Source organism: Apium graveolens, unplaced genomic scaffold, assembly GCF_009905375.1.
Source record: "Apium graveolens cultivar Ventura unplaced genomic scaffold, ASM990537v1 ctg3620, whole genome shotgun sequence".
NCBI classification, from domain to species: domain Eukaryota; kingdom Viridiplantae; phylum Streptophyta; class Magnoliopsida; order Apiales; family Apiaceae; genus Apium; species Apium graveolens.
This window is the reverse complement of record NW_027418184.1, coordinates 47,964-65,056: the sequence shown is the minus strand read 5'-3', so window position 1 is coordinate 65,056 and position 17,093 is coordinate 47,964. Positions and strand designations below refer to the sequence as shown.

The following is a 17,093-nucleotide window of genomic DNA, read 5'->3' as shown; positions in this document are numbered from 1 at the left end:
CTATCACTATGTCAACAACTACTGACACGTGAGTGAACTCCATCAGTTGTTCAGTTGTGTGAGTCATGTTCAGTGAACTTATTCTATAATAAGCACCTTCATACTAGCTATAGTGTCACCACACAAATGTCTATGAGAACAGACATCCTTCATAATGAAGCAAACATAGTATGTACCGATCTTTGCGGATTACTAATTACCAGTTAGTAATCCTACGACCAGGAAATATTTAAGTTTAAAGTTATCATCTTTTAGGTCTCATTATCATGATCTCATCATAATCCATAAAAAGCTTTACTCTAAACTATGGTATATCTTATTTAAACACTTAAATAGATAAAGCCCGCAATAAAACCAAAACAAGTCTTTTATTAAAATCAATGAAATTAAAACAGATTACATAAAAGTTATTCCTAAATCATCATACATGATTGGACTTAGGACACATATTTTTCACAGTATGCTGGAGAGAAGGCAATTGCATGGAGAATACGTAGATTGCCCACAAACTCTTTGCAGCTTTGCTTAGGTGGACCAGAGTATGCAGATAGGATGTTGTTCGAGTTAGAAATATTCATAACTTTATGTAGAGGTTATGAGTAATAGTGTGAGATCCTGGAAAGTGTATTTGATGTGTAATAACAGATGTAATTGGTTATGTATTGTTTCTAAGATTATAACTTTTATGTGTGAAGGATTGGGGTCTATGATGTGGTTTTATTGGATCATGGGGATTAACACATGTGACAAAGGGTTGGATGGATATGTGATGACTTAGATTCCTAACCCCGAATTTGGGGGTGTTACACAGAATCTCCTACTTCGTATTCCCTATCCTTCCTGGTCTGGTCGGCGTACTTCTTTTGTCTGTCCTGAGCTACTACCAATCTTTTCCTGATGAGTCTCACCATTTCCCTGGTCTGTTGGACTAACTCTGGCCCTAATATCTTGTGTTCTCCAACTTCATCCCAACGTAGGGGAGAGCGACATCTCCTTCCGTAAAGAGCTTCATACGGAGGCATTCATATGCTCGCGTGATAGCTATTGTTGTAAGCAAATTCGATCAGGGGTAAGTGGTCATCCCAATTTCCTTTGAAATCAATGGCACACACTCGCAGCATATCTTCTAGGGTCTGAATAGTCCTTTCGTTTTGTCCATTAGTCTGGGGGTTGTAAGCGGTACTCATGTTTAGTCTGGTGCCTACACATTCCTGGAAGCTTCTCCAAAATCGAGAATTAAACCTTGGGTCTCTATCTGACACTATGGCTATAGGAACGCCGTGTCCCACTATAATTTCCTTCAAGTAAATATCCACCAACTTGTCTACGGTGTACCTTTCATTAATTGGTAGGAAGTGTGTGGACTTGGTCAATCTATCTATGATAACCCATATGGCGTCGTGATTGGTCTTTGTCCTTGGTAAGCCTGTCACAAAATCCATGGCTATATGCTCCCATTTCCATTCCGGAATTTCCAAAGGCCGTAATAGTCCACTAGGTCGCTGATGTTCAGCCTTCACTTTCTGGCATGTCAAGTACTTGCTGACCCACTCAGCTACTTCTCTCTTCATGTTAAGCCACCAATAATATTCCTTAAGGTCACGGTACATCTTCGTACTTCCTGGGTAGATTGAATATTTGTAGTTGTGCCCTTCGTGCAACAGCTCATCCTTTAACTCTTGCATATTTGGAATCCAAATTCGGGACGCATATCTCATGATCCCTTTCTCGTCCTTCTCGCATCTCACTTCTTCACCGGTCAATGTTCCTCTTTCTTCGCTCATCTTCTTTTTCTGACATACTCGTATCTTTTCAGTCAGTTCCGGCACTAGCTTAATCTCAAATAATCCTTCCGTTCCTTTACCGGTCATTCTCACGTCGATTTCCATTTTCTCAAATTCTTTATATAACTCCTCTGATGTCATTATCATCTTGAGTCTTTCCTTCCTACTAAGGGCGTTAGCCACCACATTGGTTTTACCCGGGTGATACAAAATTTCACAGTAGTAGTCCTTAATTAACTCTAACCATCTCCTATGTCTCATGTTCAGTTCTTTCTGAGTGAAAATATATTTGAGGCTTTTATGGTCAGTGTAGATCTCGCATTTCTCACCGTATAAGTAGTGTTTCCAAATTTTCAGGGCAAACACCATGGCTGCTAGTTCTAGATCGTGCATCGGGTATCTGCTCTCATACTCCTTCAATTGTCGAGAGGCATATGCTATAACTTTGCCGTGATGCATCAGTACACATCCTAATCCTTTAAGCGATGCATCACTGTATATCACAAACTCTCCCTTTCCATTGGGAAGAGCGAGCACCGGTGCTGACACCGGCCTCCTTTTCAGCTCTTGAAAACTCTCCTCACATTTCTCTGTCTATACAAACTTTTCTGTCTTCCGGGTAAGTCTAGTCAGTGGACCGGCTATCTTAGCAAAGTCTTGCACGAATCTTCGGTAATCTCCTGCTAAACCCACAAAACTCCTAACCTCTGTTGGGGTAGTTGGTCTTTCCCAATTGGATACCACCTCTATTTTGGCAGGGTCAACTAAAACTCCTTTGCTACTCACCACATGTCCTAAAAACTGAACTTCTCTCAACCAAAACTCGTACTTCGAGAACTTTGCATATAATTTCTTATTCCTCAAGATTTCTAAGACTATCCTCAAATGTTTTACATGTTCTTGTTCTGTCCTTGAGTAGATCAGAATATCATCTACAAAAACTATCACACATATATCCAGGTACTTTTTGAACACTCTGTTCATCAAATCCATAAAGGTTGCGGGTGCATTGGTTAACCCAAATGACATGACTAAGAACTCATAGTGCCCATAGTGCGAAAAGCAGTTTTCGGTATATCTTCCGGTTTGATTTTCAACTAGTGATATCCTGTTCTCAAATCTATTTTGGAAAAATGTACAGCTACCTTGAGTTGGTCGAATAGGTCATCAATCCTGGGGAGAGGGTACCTATTCTTAATAGTCAGCTTATTCAGCTCTCGATAGTCTATGCATAATCTCATGCTGCCGTCCTTTTTCTTTACGAACAGTACTGGTGCTCCCCATGGCGACACACTGGATCTTATCATTTCATTATCTAATAACTCTTGCAGTTGAGAAGCTAGCTCCTTCATCTCAACTGGGGCTAGCCTATATGGGGCCTTGGATACTAGTGTCGTTCCTGGTGCTATTTTTATAGCGAATTCTATTTCCCTGTCAGGTGGTAACCCTGGTAAGTTCTCTGGGAATACAACCTCGAATTCCTTTACTACGGGTATGTCCTGTATATTAGGGACCTTCTTCTTGGTATCTATCACATAAGCCAAATAGGTCTCGTTTCCCTTCCTTAACAATCTTTTTGCTTGTATCATGGTCAGAAATTTCTGTTTCTGTTGTTGACCTTTAAACACTACTTCTTTTTCATTCTGCACTCTTATCTTTACTCTCTTCCATTCACAATTTATTTGCGCTCCGTTACTGGATAACTAATCCATTCCTAAAATTACATCAAATTCTCCTAACGCAAATGGGATTAGGTCACCCTTGAAGACCTTCCCTTCTAATTTCAACTTGCACTTAGGGTGTACTTGATTTACAGGAATCATTTCTTTGTTTGCTATTTCCACTTGTAATATCTCGCGTAAGGGTATGGTGTTAAGTTTTAACTTTTTAGTAAAATCTTGAGATATAAATGATTTGGTTGCTCCAGAATCAAATAGGACATTTGCATGCTCGGAATTTAACAAAAGGGTACCTGCTATCACGACAGTATTTTAAACAGCATCCTGAACAATCATGTTGAAGGTCCTAGCAGCTAGGGGTCGGCTGGATGCATCTCTGCTCATACCTGAGACTGGGGGCTTCATTATCGGGCAATCCTTCCTCATATGTCCTACTTTCCCACATTGGAAACATGTCTTGCTATATTGGGGACAGTTGTTGGCAATGTGTACGGGTTGGTCGCACCTGCAACATTTCAGAGGGGCTCTTTCCTGGGTGCACATCCCAAGGTGTATTTTTCCGCATGTCTGACATTCTGGTATTGGGGCACATGGTTGGCTATGAAATGTTGCCCTAGATTGTCCCCCGCCCTGGCCAACACTCTCGCTTGGGGCCTTTCTGAATCCGGGGCCTCGCGCAGGTTGGGACACCACTCCCCTGACGAACCTGCTTGAAAGGCTTCTTTTCCCGGTTCCTATTCCCTGGCTTCCTATCTTCCTCTTCCTCTTTTCCTTTTCCTTCACACTCTGCTCACTGCCAGCTTCAACAATCGAGGCTTTCTGCATTAAGGTGGCATAGTCTGTCAGCTCTAACACCGCCACTCGGTTTTGGATCCATTGTTTCAGACCAAGCTGAAACCTTCGTGCTTTCTTTTCTTCGGTATTCACGAATTTAGGCAAAAATCTCGACAACTCAGTAAACTTGGCCTCATATCCTGCCACCGTCATCTTATCCTGTTTCAACTCCAGAAACTTAATCTCCATCTGGGTTTCCTTAAACCTAGGGAAGTACTTGTCTAAGAACAGTCGGGTAAATCTATCCCATGGGATTACAGCATCAGTCTCTAGGTTTCGTTTGGACTCCCACCAGTAGTTAGCTTCTCCTATCAGCATGTAAGAAGCAAAAATGGTCTTGTATCGTTCCTCAACACCTATTATCTCGAAGGACTTTTCTATCTCTTTGAGCCAGGCCCGTGCTTCAACGGGGTCGGCAGATCCTAGAAACTCAGGGGGTTTGAGAAATTTGAAGGCCCTAAAGGCAGTGGCTGCAGTCTGTTGGATAGCATGTGGCTGTGGTGGAATAGGCTGTTAGTTCAGATTTGCTCTTAGCAGTTCCATAAATTCATTCATGGGGTTCCCTCCCTGATGGGTATCCTCAGCCTCTTCTTCTACATATTCTCCTCATCATATTCATTATAGTCCAGGTCCTCTTCACTTTCTTCATTTACTACAAGGTCAGGTTCATTCCGTTGTTGGTTAACTGATTCTACGGGCTGTGCCCTGGTTCCTCTTCTACGGGGTGGCATTATTCTGATAATGAAGATTTGTCAACATAGTTGTAATTATAACAGTTAGATTAATTTATTCATGTGTAAGCATGTAATTTATTATCTAGCACGTTTTTATAAAGTGCAATAATATGGACATAAATTTCTTGATAACTGCTTAGATATATATTTCATAAGGTCACCCACTTATATCTTGGGGAACAAAACAACTAGCTGAGTTCATACATGCCTGTTATAATACATCACTACTTGTCCTCAATACTGAAATGTAAATACATAAGTCGTGTACCCTGAAGGGCTAGGAACGCTATCTACAACTAGCTATCCTATCAAAATTGGTGACAAGTCACCCAGCCTTCTTCAAGGTCTATATCTAGTCACTAGTCCCTCAGTCACTGTCACTGCGCGTGAGGTCACACACCCTCCTCATCGCTCCTGCCAACATCAGCTCTGCATTAACTACCAGGATGTATCCTCCAATCGCTGTCATCATCATCTGATCCCTGGTACGGAGCTCGATCCCATCAATCTCTCTGCGGGCTATGGTTGGGGAAGCAGCTCTGAAATCCCCTGGGTATCCTAGTCTGATGGCTCTCTCAGCTGTCAATGCCTGGCGTAACTCTGCAATGCGAGCAGATGCCGCAGTAATCTCAGCGTTAAGCTGAGCCACCATCCAGTCGTGTACAACTACATGTATGGTTGTCGGGGGGTGGTAGAGGTGAGTCTGGGTCGCTAGAGGATATGTCGTAAGCCTCGTAGACCTGTGCATATATCCCATCCTCGTCATCATCATCAGTATAGGGCATAGGGCTCTGAATCTCTGGGGGTGGGGTAGGAGAGCGATTAGTCGGGTGAGGGTACATCTCTACATCCCTCCAGCCTACGCCATCTCCCTGGGTCATCTCAACGTCATTAGCTATGGGGACAGGAAGGTCAGTCTCCTCCTCTGGACATCCTTAGTAAGGTCATCATTTGAATCATCAATGGGTGGGTTATCTGGCTCGGGATTAGGGTCACGCTCAGGAACCATAACATCCTCAACAGGGTCAACCTCCCTCATAGGCTCCACTGGTACCTAACACAATAGGCAAGGTGTTACTAACTTAGAGTCGGAATTCCCTTGATGGTAAAAATTGTCAAGACTACCCGTGTAGCCTGATGACGAACTCGACTTGAGCTCTAATAGATTATTTTATTATTCCTATGTCTACGTATTTTATATCCTATCGTTTCCAAGATTTGATAACCTAAGGCTCTGATACCATTTCTGTGGCGCCCCTAAATTCAGGGTCAGGAATCTCGGAGGCCACGCCATCTAAACTACTACAACCACATAACTCACACTACAATATATAAATACTCACGCTTCATGACCCCACACTTATCATACACACACACTTACAGGTTATTGTCTTGGAAACGAACCATTCATAACTAGAGTAATTCAACCATCAAGTGATAATTATTACAATCCAAAAGTGATTAAGTCTTACCGGGGAGTAATCTTTAAATAAGGCTAGTCCGTTGGACAAATATATGTTTCTTGTTTATTACCTTACATAAGTCATACTTATAAATAAGCCGAACTAAAAACAACTAAAAACTAATCCAGCTTATTCGGACTACCTGTGGTACAATACCAAACAATCTACGGAACAGCTGGCCATTTCCTACCTGTTTCCTGGCTGTCGTTCTCATGGCAGGCATCTTGATTCACTGTTGTGTTGTGTCAATTTAAGAAAACAAGTGTGACCAATAATGCCCAACATAATAATGTACAGTATGTAAATGACTATATGATAACTTACGTAAAGCATCATATATGATAATTATGTTTTATTCGAAAATAGTTTTCCTTGGTGATACACACCTTCTTATGAAAACAACTCTTTAGGGGATTTTATTATCCTGCGAATAGCTTAATAGTAAGCCCAGCACCTAGGCTTGGGTTACGGTATTGCATCACAATTCCAATTGGAAGAATTAGGACATTCGTTGGAGCCACCGCATACGATGATCAGTCATACTACGATAAAAGTAACATTTTCTACTAGTAGAAGGACGACACCTTCGTATCCCGGTTATCACCCTTTCCGCATACGGGCTATGTGTCCTCATTTCAGGTATACACACACTTCGCAGGTCCGTAGGTACATATTGTACCGTCTCCTACGGTACCAGTAGTATATCCAATACACGAAGTACTTGGATCCTACCCATTCCTTGTCCTTTAGGAGATCGTATCATATCTCGAGAACTCGAACCACATCGAAGTTCCCCCAAGCATTTTGCTTGTTGATAGGCATAACTTTACTTTATATATATATATATGTACTTCCGAAAGTTTTCGGAGGAAGTACTAAGGATGTGAGTTGACCGTTGTCAACAGATAATTAAATAAGGGGGAAAAGTTTCTCCTTGAAACTATATTCAAAATATTAAATTAGTCAGAATAATATTCTCCAACGATCTGAAATTATTCGAATGATTTTCGAAATTAGAAAGTAATTTAAATCCGGTTCTATGATTTCTAAATAATAAATAAACCCTTTAATAAATAATAATTAATTAAATGATAATCGATAAATATTTAAACCTCGAATGAGTTTACTCTTGTAAAAGAATATTTAAAATAATATTTCTCACCTAGTTTATGTCTATGAAATTAATAATCTTTAATGTTTAATCGGGTTTGAAATAAATAATCATTGGAGTATACTTCTCCCATAATAAAGGAATAGGTATATAATATTTATTATTTGAACAATAAAATATAGTTGAGGGAATATGATCGTTGCGAAGTCGTTTTAATAAAAGTTCGAGGTATTTTAATGTTTCATAAGTGGACGTTGAGTCCCTTTAAAATGTACTATTATGGACTTATAATCGTCCTATAATATCACCGGAATGATTCCCGGGTTTTTATCTTGAAATCCCGACCGACTCTCGGTCTTATTATAATACGTTACCATTATAGCGGAACTAAACATTTCACGATATATACTTATCGTACAACATTGCTATATCATGCAAAATTTAATAACTACGTATCATGGAAAACATGGTACTTATGCAATGATAATAAAACAATCCTTTCACAACACAACAGTAAATGGAGTTGGGTTCGTAAACTTGCTTGGGTATCTCGAGGTGGAGGATGCTCTAGGTTCCGCTCGGAAATCTATTAATCATAAACACAATTTGTTAGGACCCGTTCTAATTTACGGCGACTCGCATGCATGCGCTACTTATTATGTACCCTCTCAACTTGTACTAACATTATTAGTCCTTTAATTCCTTATTACATCATGGTCGCTTCATTTCTCTAAGTATCTTAGGTTCATTTTCATTATCGCCGTCGGCTCCGCTTATGGATTCTACGGTTTCTACGCGCGTAGTCTCAACTCCGATATTTTTATAAAATTGAAAAATCATTATTTTCACTTGATATTTTTATGGAAGTTAGGAAACTCAATATGTTACTCTCTGTAAAAATTTCATGATTTATGAACACTTTTAAGTCAATCCTTTATATTTTCAAAGTTCGTAATTCGTAGCAGTTTTTTTTGCGTAAATCACTTTTAGTAAAACGGCCATAACTTTTGATCCGTAAATCGGAATCAAGCGATTCAAGCGCCTAAACGATCCTTATAACATTCTATCATAATAAGGGGTTATTTTTCAAGAAACCACAGTTTACATCTTCGGGACTTTCTGCAGAAACTTAAAGTTATGATTTGTTCGTTTTAACGGAATTACGTTTACGATCGGGGTTTCATTTACGCCCTAACTCTTAACACAACTATCAACAATCATCATCTCATCATCAACACATAAACTACTCTCAATAACATCATGTTCTTGAGGCAACAACAATCGACCTCACATCTACTTAACTAAATATCAAGATTTCAACAATACCACTTCAAACTAGGTTTACAACTACATACTAAATGGATCTTGAAGATGAATCTTAAATAAAATTGGGCCCAGGATTTTTACCTTTCTTGAAAGCTTGAGATGTGTTCTTGAGGATGGTGGAGTCTTGGAAGTGCTTGGTATGATTTTTGGAACCTAAAACCACCATTGAAATCAAGAAACCAAAGAGTTACTATTCATATTATTCACTAGTAACTTTCTTTATTTTATTTCACCCATCAAACCTTAATAAAAAGAGATGAAAGAATTTTATTACCTTAGTTTGGTTGTTAGGAAGCTTTAGAATTAATGGGATGATTTTACCATGACTATATTTTGAGATTTTGATTTTGAATTCCTCCCTTTTCTTGAAATAGCCGAATGAAACAAGTGGGGAGAGAAGGAGGGTTTTTATGCTTGCTTCCTTGGTTGTTTCTAGGAAATGGGATTTGTGATATCTTATATTGGTTTGATATTCTCCTAGTTTGTATCCTAGGATTTTATTCTTGTTGCAAATCTTGGGGACAAATGCAAGTAGCTTGCTAGTTTACAAGCTAAACTACATGTGCTAGCTTCCTTAGCACACTATTTGGCTAGCTTTCTTGATCATCCTAAGTTTAGCTCACTATTTGATAAAGTAACCATGGTTACTTTCTTACCATGGTTAGTTAGTGCTTTATGTTTATTTAATCGTTTACGCGTTCGCTCGGTCGCTTAAGCATTTTCGTAATACTTACTCGTAAATGGTTCGCGGCGTAATTCATTTCGTATTTATTCCTTATAATTTGAATTATCATACTTGAATATAAATATGTAGGGTTTTAATCTTGTAATTATATTATGATTCCCGTAATCCTCGACGAGTCGTAAATACGGTAGTTTTTCAAAGTTCTTTTTCTTCGAAAACTAATAGCGTTTACATACACTAATTTGGTACGTATAATCATAATATCAACTCTGAAACTCATTTTCTCATGCACTATATAGTGTGGGCTCAAAAGTTTTTCCCGTCCGTCAGGGTTACTATTCATTAACGTTTTACAAGGTCTCAAAAATTCGAGTTATTACATGTATCTTGTGAACTCATCCACAATAACCATAGCATATTTCTTCGTTACAATAGACATGACATTGACTGGACCAAATAGATCAACATGCAGTAGGTGAAAAGGCTCAAGAATTGAAGATTCAGTTTTGCTCTTGAATGAAGACTTTCTTTATTTTACCTTTTGACATGAATCACAAAGGCCATCAGGGGCAAATACTGATTTTGGCAATCATCTCACAAGATCTTTCCTTGCAAGCTCATTTATGTTGTTGAAATTTAAATGAGAGAGCCTTTTATGCCAATTCCATCTTTCTTCAATTGATGCTCTAAATGTTACCATGCCTGTAACCTTTCAGAACCACTTTGGCTGTAGAATTGCTTACAACTTCACAGTGTTCTTCAAAGAAATCCACATGATAACCTCTGTCACAGATTTGACTCACACTTAGCAGATTGTGTTTAAGTCCTGAGACAAGAGCTACTGTTTCAATAATGACATTCCCAAGATTGATATTGCCATATCCCAGAGTTTTTCCCATGTTGCCATCTCCATAAGAAACTCCTGGGCCATCTTTCTCCACAAAGTCTGATAGAAGGGCTTTATTTCCGGTCATATGTCCTGAACATCCACTGTCCAGCACTAAGATATCTTTCCCGTTGCCCTGCAATCACAAAGACCACTAATGGTTAGTTTTAAGGACCCAGACTTGCTTGGATCCTTTGGCCTTTTTAAGTTTGTTAGCATTTGCAGCGGATTCAGTTTCAGAGTTTATGCTAACATGCTGTTTATCAGAACTTATATCAGACTTTGCATCAGACTTTACACTAGAAGGAATTAAAGTAACTTTCTTCAAAGAAGGTTTTATTTGATAATAATCATAATACAAACTATAATATTCCTTACAAGTATAAATGGAATGCCATAAACTACCACAATGAAAATAAGGATTTTGAGGCTTAAACCTAACAGACTGACTCTTAATTCCTGACTTACGAGGTAAAAAGTTTATATTCTTATTCTTCCTGCAAAAAGAAGCAAAATGGTTAGAGTTTCCACAGTTATAAAATTTCTTTCTAGGAGCATTAGGAATAGGCATATAATTATTGCTTTTGTTCACATCTTCCTTTCCATTCCTATTTTTCCTAGATGCCTTTACCTTGTTGACATTCCTAATTTCTTTCAGCTTATGCTTAAGCTGCTTCTTTGTCATTAAGCCTATGTTAACTTCAGCTGGTTTATCCTGTTCTAATTTGTCAGAAGTTGACTTTTCCTTAACTTCTGCTACAGACTCTTTCATCTTTTCAGAATCAGACTTTACAATTTTAGCTACAAACTTAACAGGATTCACCTTTCGCTTAACAGTCTGTTTAACAATAATTGGCTCAATTTGTTCAGTTCCTTTTTCACTTTTATCATCTCCATAACCTAAGCCCTCTTTCCAGTTTCCACTATTTAATAAATTCTGAGTTGTTCAACCAGAGTTAGTCCAAGTCCTGATAATCTCTCTTTCTTTTTCTAACTCAGTTTTTAGAGATTCATTCAATTTTAGCACTTCATCTCTAACATAAAAAGCATCATCTCTTTCTTTCTGAGTTTGATGGAACATAACTAACTCTTTTTCTAAATAGTCATTCCTTTTCTTATAAGCAAGATTTTTAGAATTTAATCTTTTGCATGTTAAAGTTTGATCTCTGTAACTAATAAACATGGTTTTAAGATATAATCTCAACTCAGTAATATCATCAGTATGAAAAGCATAAGTTGTTTGAAGTACCTTCAATTCAGCAGTTTCAGGGCTACCATCAGCATTTGCCATCAAGGCATAATTTACCTCATCTTCAGAATCTGAAGAGTCTGTCCAGCTTTTCTTCTTTGTGACAAGTTCCTTGCCTTTATCACTCTTTCCTTTCTTACAGACATGAGACATATGGCCTCTTTCACCACAATTGTAGCATTTGATATTTGTGTTGTCTCCTCTGTCAGACTTTGCACTTTTGCCTTCAGACTTTCTAAACCCTTTCTTATCAGTACTTACACCTTTCCTGGAAAACTTCTTTCCCTTTCTCAATTTCCTGTAGGCTATCTTTGTGATACCCTTCACCATAAGAGCACACAATTTCATCATCTCTGTATCAGCATCCATTTCAGGTAAGCTTTCGGTTTCCGAATCATCATCATCAGAATATGATGACTCTGAATCAGAATTTGTGATGAGAGCCTTTTCTTTGCCCTTCTTTGAGACAATAACTTAGGAGATTCCTCCTCAGCCTTAAGAGCAACTATCCTTGACTTTTTCCCATGTCTCTCGCTCCTTTGATCCATCTCAAGTTCATAAGTCTTGATAATACCATAAATTTCATCAAGAGTAGTTTCATCAAGAGCATAGTTGTCTCTTATGGTAGTAGACTTTAAATCCCAATTTGCAGGATGAGCTAAAAGGAATTTCAGATTTGAATCTTCAAGATCATATTCCTTGTCCACCAGTGACAGATCATTCAAGAGTTTGACAAACCTGTCATATAATTTAGTTAATGACTCACCAGCTTTTGAGTCAAAGTGCTCATACTCTTGCATCCTTGGAAATATATGAGATGTCTTCAGCCGTGTAATCACCTTTCTCCTTTGGTATGGACTTTGCTGGTTGATCTACAACTGCAACAGAGAGCTTGGTAGGCTTATATGGTCCTTCATTAATCCTATCAAGGTATTCTGGATCTGTAGCTTCCAGAAACATTGCCATCTTCACTTTCCATATGGGATACTCAGAAGGTCTCAGTATGGGAACCCTAATAGTCTCATGTCGACTTTGGATTTGAGTGTTTTTAGTTTCTTCAGTTTTGGTGGGCTTGGTTGGAGTTTGTGCTTCTTCAGACATGATTGTTTGGATCTTTACTGTATGTGTGTTAACAGATAAGCTCTTATACAGGTCACACAACACTGTAGAAGGGGGTTGAATATAGTGTTATTACAATCAAATCGATCTTGAACACAAGTAACAGAAAACAGATATATTCAATATAATAAACTCTGTTACAATGGAACTGTTCTCTCTCAGTGATGAACAAATATCACTAAGAGCTGCTAGGTTATAATGAATAATGTATCTCGATAATGATAACACATATAGTGTAAACCTATGTCTGTGTTTATATAGTACACAGTTACAAGATAACTTCTAATTGATATGGAATATAATTCTGTCTTCTAAAATATATCAATCAGATATCTTATACAAGTCTTCCAGTCTTCTAATTCTTTCCATGCATATCTTTTTTTGTTTTAGTATCGATCTTCTACTGTTAATCAGCTTCCTTCCTTAACTGTAAGTCCTCCCGTACTTAAGTTCTGACACGACCTTAAGTCCTGATATTATGTTCTGACTTCCAGTAAGTACTGATTCCAGTAAGTCCTGATATTTCTTGTTTGTTAAGATCTGAAAACTAAACATGAAACATATTAGACATGACATCTCAAATATATCTAACATGACCTTCTGAAGCGATACAAATATGATTATATCCCGAATGGCCATCCATAAGACAATAATAATCATGCCCAACCAATCTATCAAACATCTGATTAATGAAAGGAAGAGGGAAGTGATCTTTCCTTGTAGCTTTGTTCAGCTTCCTATAATCCATGCAAACTCTCCACCCCATGACTGTTCGTGTAGGAATAAGCTCATTCTTCTCATTTGCTACCACCGTGATACCACCTTTCTTTGGCACACATTGAACTGGGCTCACCCATGAACTGTCAGAAATATGATAGATGATCCCTGCATCTAGCCACTTAAGGATTTCCTTCTTCAAAACCTCTTTCATGATCGGATTTAGCCCTCTATGTTGCTCAACAGTAGGCTTTCTTCCTTCCTCTAGCAGAATTTTTTGCATACAATTAGAAGGGTTGATTCCTTTGATATATGCTATAGTCCAACCAATTGTCAATTTGAACTCTCTATGAATTCTCAAAAGCTTCTCCTCATCGGTACCTGAAAGATCATATGCAATAATAACAGGCAAAGTAGATGTATCACCTAAAAATGCATACCTCAAATGTTCAGGTAAAGGTTTAAGCTCAAGAGTAGGAGCTTCTTCAATAGATGGCTTGAGGCGCTTCGAAGAACTTTTCAACTCCTCCAAACAAAGAGATTCAAAAGGCATATCCATCTTTCGTATCCAGGGAGAAGCATTCAAATATTGCAAGTGCTCATCACCCTCGTCATCTTCACTATCAGAATTCCCCAACAAGACTTTTTCTAAGGCATCGGACCTTAGCAATCGATCGAATTCAGAATTAACCACAATATTGACCATTTCCACCTTAAAACACTCCTCATTTTATGCAGGGAATTTCATGGCATTGAACACATTAAAAGTTACATCCTGATCCATCACTCGCATGGTAAGCTCAGATTTCTGAACATCTATCAAGGTTCGACCAGTAGCCAAGAAAGGTCTTCCCAATATTATGGGAATTTTCTTATCCTCCTCGAAATCAAGAATTAAAAAATCAGCAGGGAAAATGAGTTTATCCACCTTGAACAAGACATCCTCCACAATACCTCGCGGATATGTAATAGAACGATCGGCCAACTGCAAAGTCATGTATGTAGGCTTTGGATCAGGCAAGTCCAACTTTTTGAAGATTGACAAGGGCATCAGATTGATGCTAGTTCCCAAATCACATAGACACTTATCAAATGACACTTTCCCAATGGTACAAGGAATAGTGAAGCTTACAGGATCTTTAAGCTTAGGAGGTAATTTCTGCTGCAGCACCGCACTGCATTCCTCCGTGAGAGCAACGGTCTCTAAGTCATCAAGCTTCACCTTTCTAGAGAGAATACCTTTCATGAACTTCGCGTAACTAGGCATTTGTTCAAGAGCTTCACTGAAAGGTATGTTGATGTAAAGTTTCTTGAACACCTCCAGAAACTTCGCAAACTGCTTATCCAGTTTCTTCTTCTGCAGCCTCTTAGGAAAAGGAGGTGGAGGATAGATCTGTTTCTCCCCTGTATTACCCTCAGGAGGAGTGTGCTCAACAGTAGTCTTCCTTGGCTCCACTTCGGCTTCCTTCAACACTTCTTCTTCAGCCTCTACTTTAGAATCTGGAGTCTTCGCTTTTTAGGATTCGCAACCTTACCAGACCTCAATATGATTGCTTTAACATGCTCCTTAGCTTCCTTCATGCCTGGAACTTCATTATCGCTCAGAAGCGTGCCAAGTTGTCGATTTAGTAATGCATTAGCAGTTTGCCTGATCTAATTCTCCAAGGTCTTGATAGACACATCTTGGCTCTTGCACATGAGCATCAACTCCTCCAATTCATATTTTTCATTAGCTTGAGGTAACTGCTAAAGTTGAAGGTGTTGCTTTGGGACATATTGCGTTTGCTGAAAACCAGGAGGGTTATACTGCCTTGCTGTATATGGCTGATAAAATTGTTGCACCGCATTCTGATTGTTGCTCCAGCTAAAGTTAGGATGATTTTGGTTGTTTGGATGATAAGTGGCTGGAGCTTGTTGTTGTGATCTCTGAAAGTTGCTCATAAATTGAGCTGATTCACTAGAAATAGCACACTGATCAGTCTCATGGGCACCAACACAAAGCTCACAGACACTAGTGATTTGATTAACTACATAATTAGTCAAAATGTCCACCTTCATCGTCAAAGCCTTAAGTTGGGCAGCTATAGCAGTTGCTGCATCCAACTCCAGAATTCCTGCTACTTTTCCCTGAGTCAGTCTCTGGGAAGGATTCTGGTATTCATTGGCAGCCATCAGTTCAATCAATTCATAAACTTCATTGTAGCTTTTAGCCCACAAGGCTCCTCCTGATGCTACATCGAGCATGGGTCTAGAAGTAGCACCCAATCCATTGTAGAAAGAGTTTATAATCATCCAATCAAGCATGCCGTGGTGTGGGCACTTCCTTAGCATCTCCTTATATCAATCCCAAGCGTCACACAGAGATTCACCAGTTTGCTGAGCAAACTGAGTAAGAGCATTCCTGATTGCAGCAGTCTTCGCCATAGGAAAGAATTTATTGAGAAACTTTTGAGAAAGATCATCCCAAGTGGTGATAGACCCTGGTGGTAGAGAATGTAACCAGAACTTCGCTTTATCCCTCAGAAATAATGGGAATAGTCGTAGCTTGGTAGCATCTTCAATCACACCATTGAACTTGAAAGTGTCACATATCTCAATGAAATCCCTGATTAGCATGTTAGGGTCTTCAGTAGGAGAACCCTCAAACTGAACTGAGTTTTGTATCATCTGAATCGTGCTCGAATTGATCTCAAAAGCGTTAGCCGAGATGGCTGTCCTGATGATGCTTGACTGAATATCATTGATCTTAGGCTGAGAATAGTCCATCAAAGCCTTAAGAATTTTTACTTGATCTCCCATCACTACTAAAACTAGTTCCTCTACTTTCTCTTCTTCTTCTTCTTCTATCTTCTCTTCTTCCTCAAAAACTTCGCTTCGTACCACTACAACTTCTTCCTCAACTTTATCCAGAGTTCTCTTACGAGACCGTGAACACGTATGCATACACGCTCGCTAGAGTACCTGAAATAAGACAAGGAAACCGATAAGTAACAATGTCCGAGTCAATGAACTTTAACGATCACTGATGACAGACACATAAACAAACAATTAACACTGCAGTCCCCCGGCAGCGATGCCAAAAACTTGTTAGTCGCTAAACAGGCGCTAATAATTTATGCAAGTATACGCGTTCACAAGTAATATATAATTATTTCTAATTCGTTCCCACAGGGCTTTGGTTAACTATGTAATTTATGCACTTATGCACCGATGATATGGTTATTTTCCAATGCTAAGACGATAACAAATTGGGTTGTTTATAACTACGAATTAAAATAACAATTATAACTAAGAGAGTAAAGAGAGTTGTATATTATATGAGACAAATATGGGATTCTAACTTCATTAAATACTTCATTTAATAGCCTTATTGTTCTTAACCTTAGCATGCAATGGCGATGACACTAATCAGATAACACGAAACTGTTAAACGCCAACTTTAATTGTAGAATAACATACCAACAAACATCCACAAAAGAGATAGAAGCTGAATAGATACCAATTAT

The 17,093-nt window shown here is 38.7% G+C and overlaps 1 non-coding gene across 1 annotated transcript; it reads left to right on the top strand.

Moving 5' to 3' along the window:
* Window positions 1–15,889: 15,889 nt before the first annotated feature.
* Window positions 15,890–15,996, top strand: LOC141701240 (small nucleolar RNA R71). The gene has a single exon (XR_012566725.1). It is a non-coding gene; the product is annotated as a small nucleolar RNA R71 (small nucleolar RNA).
* The last annotated feature ends 1,097 nt before the right edge of the window (window positions 15,997–17,093 follow it).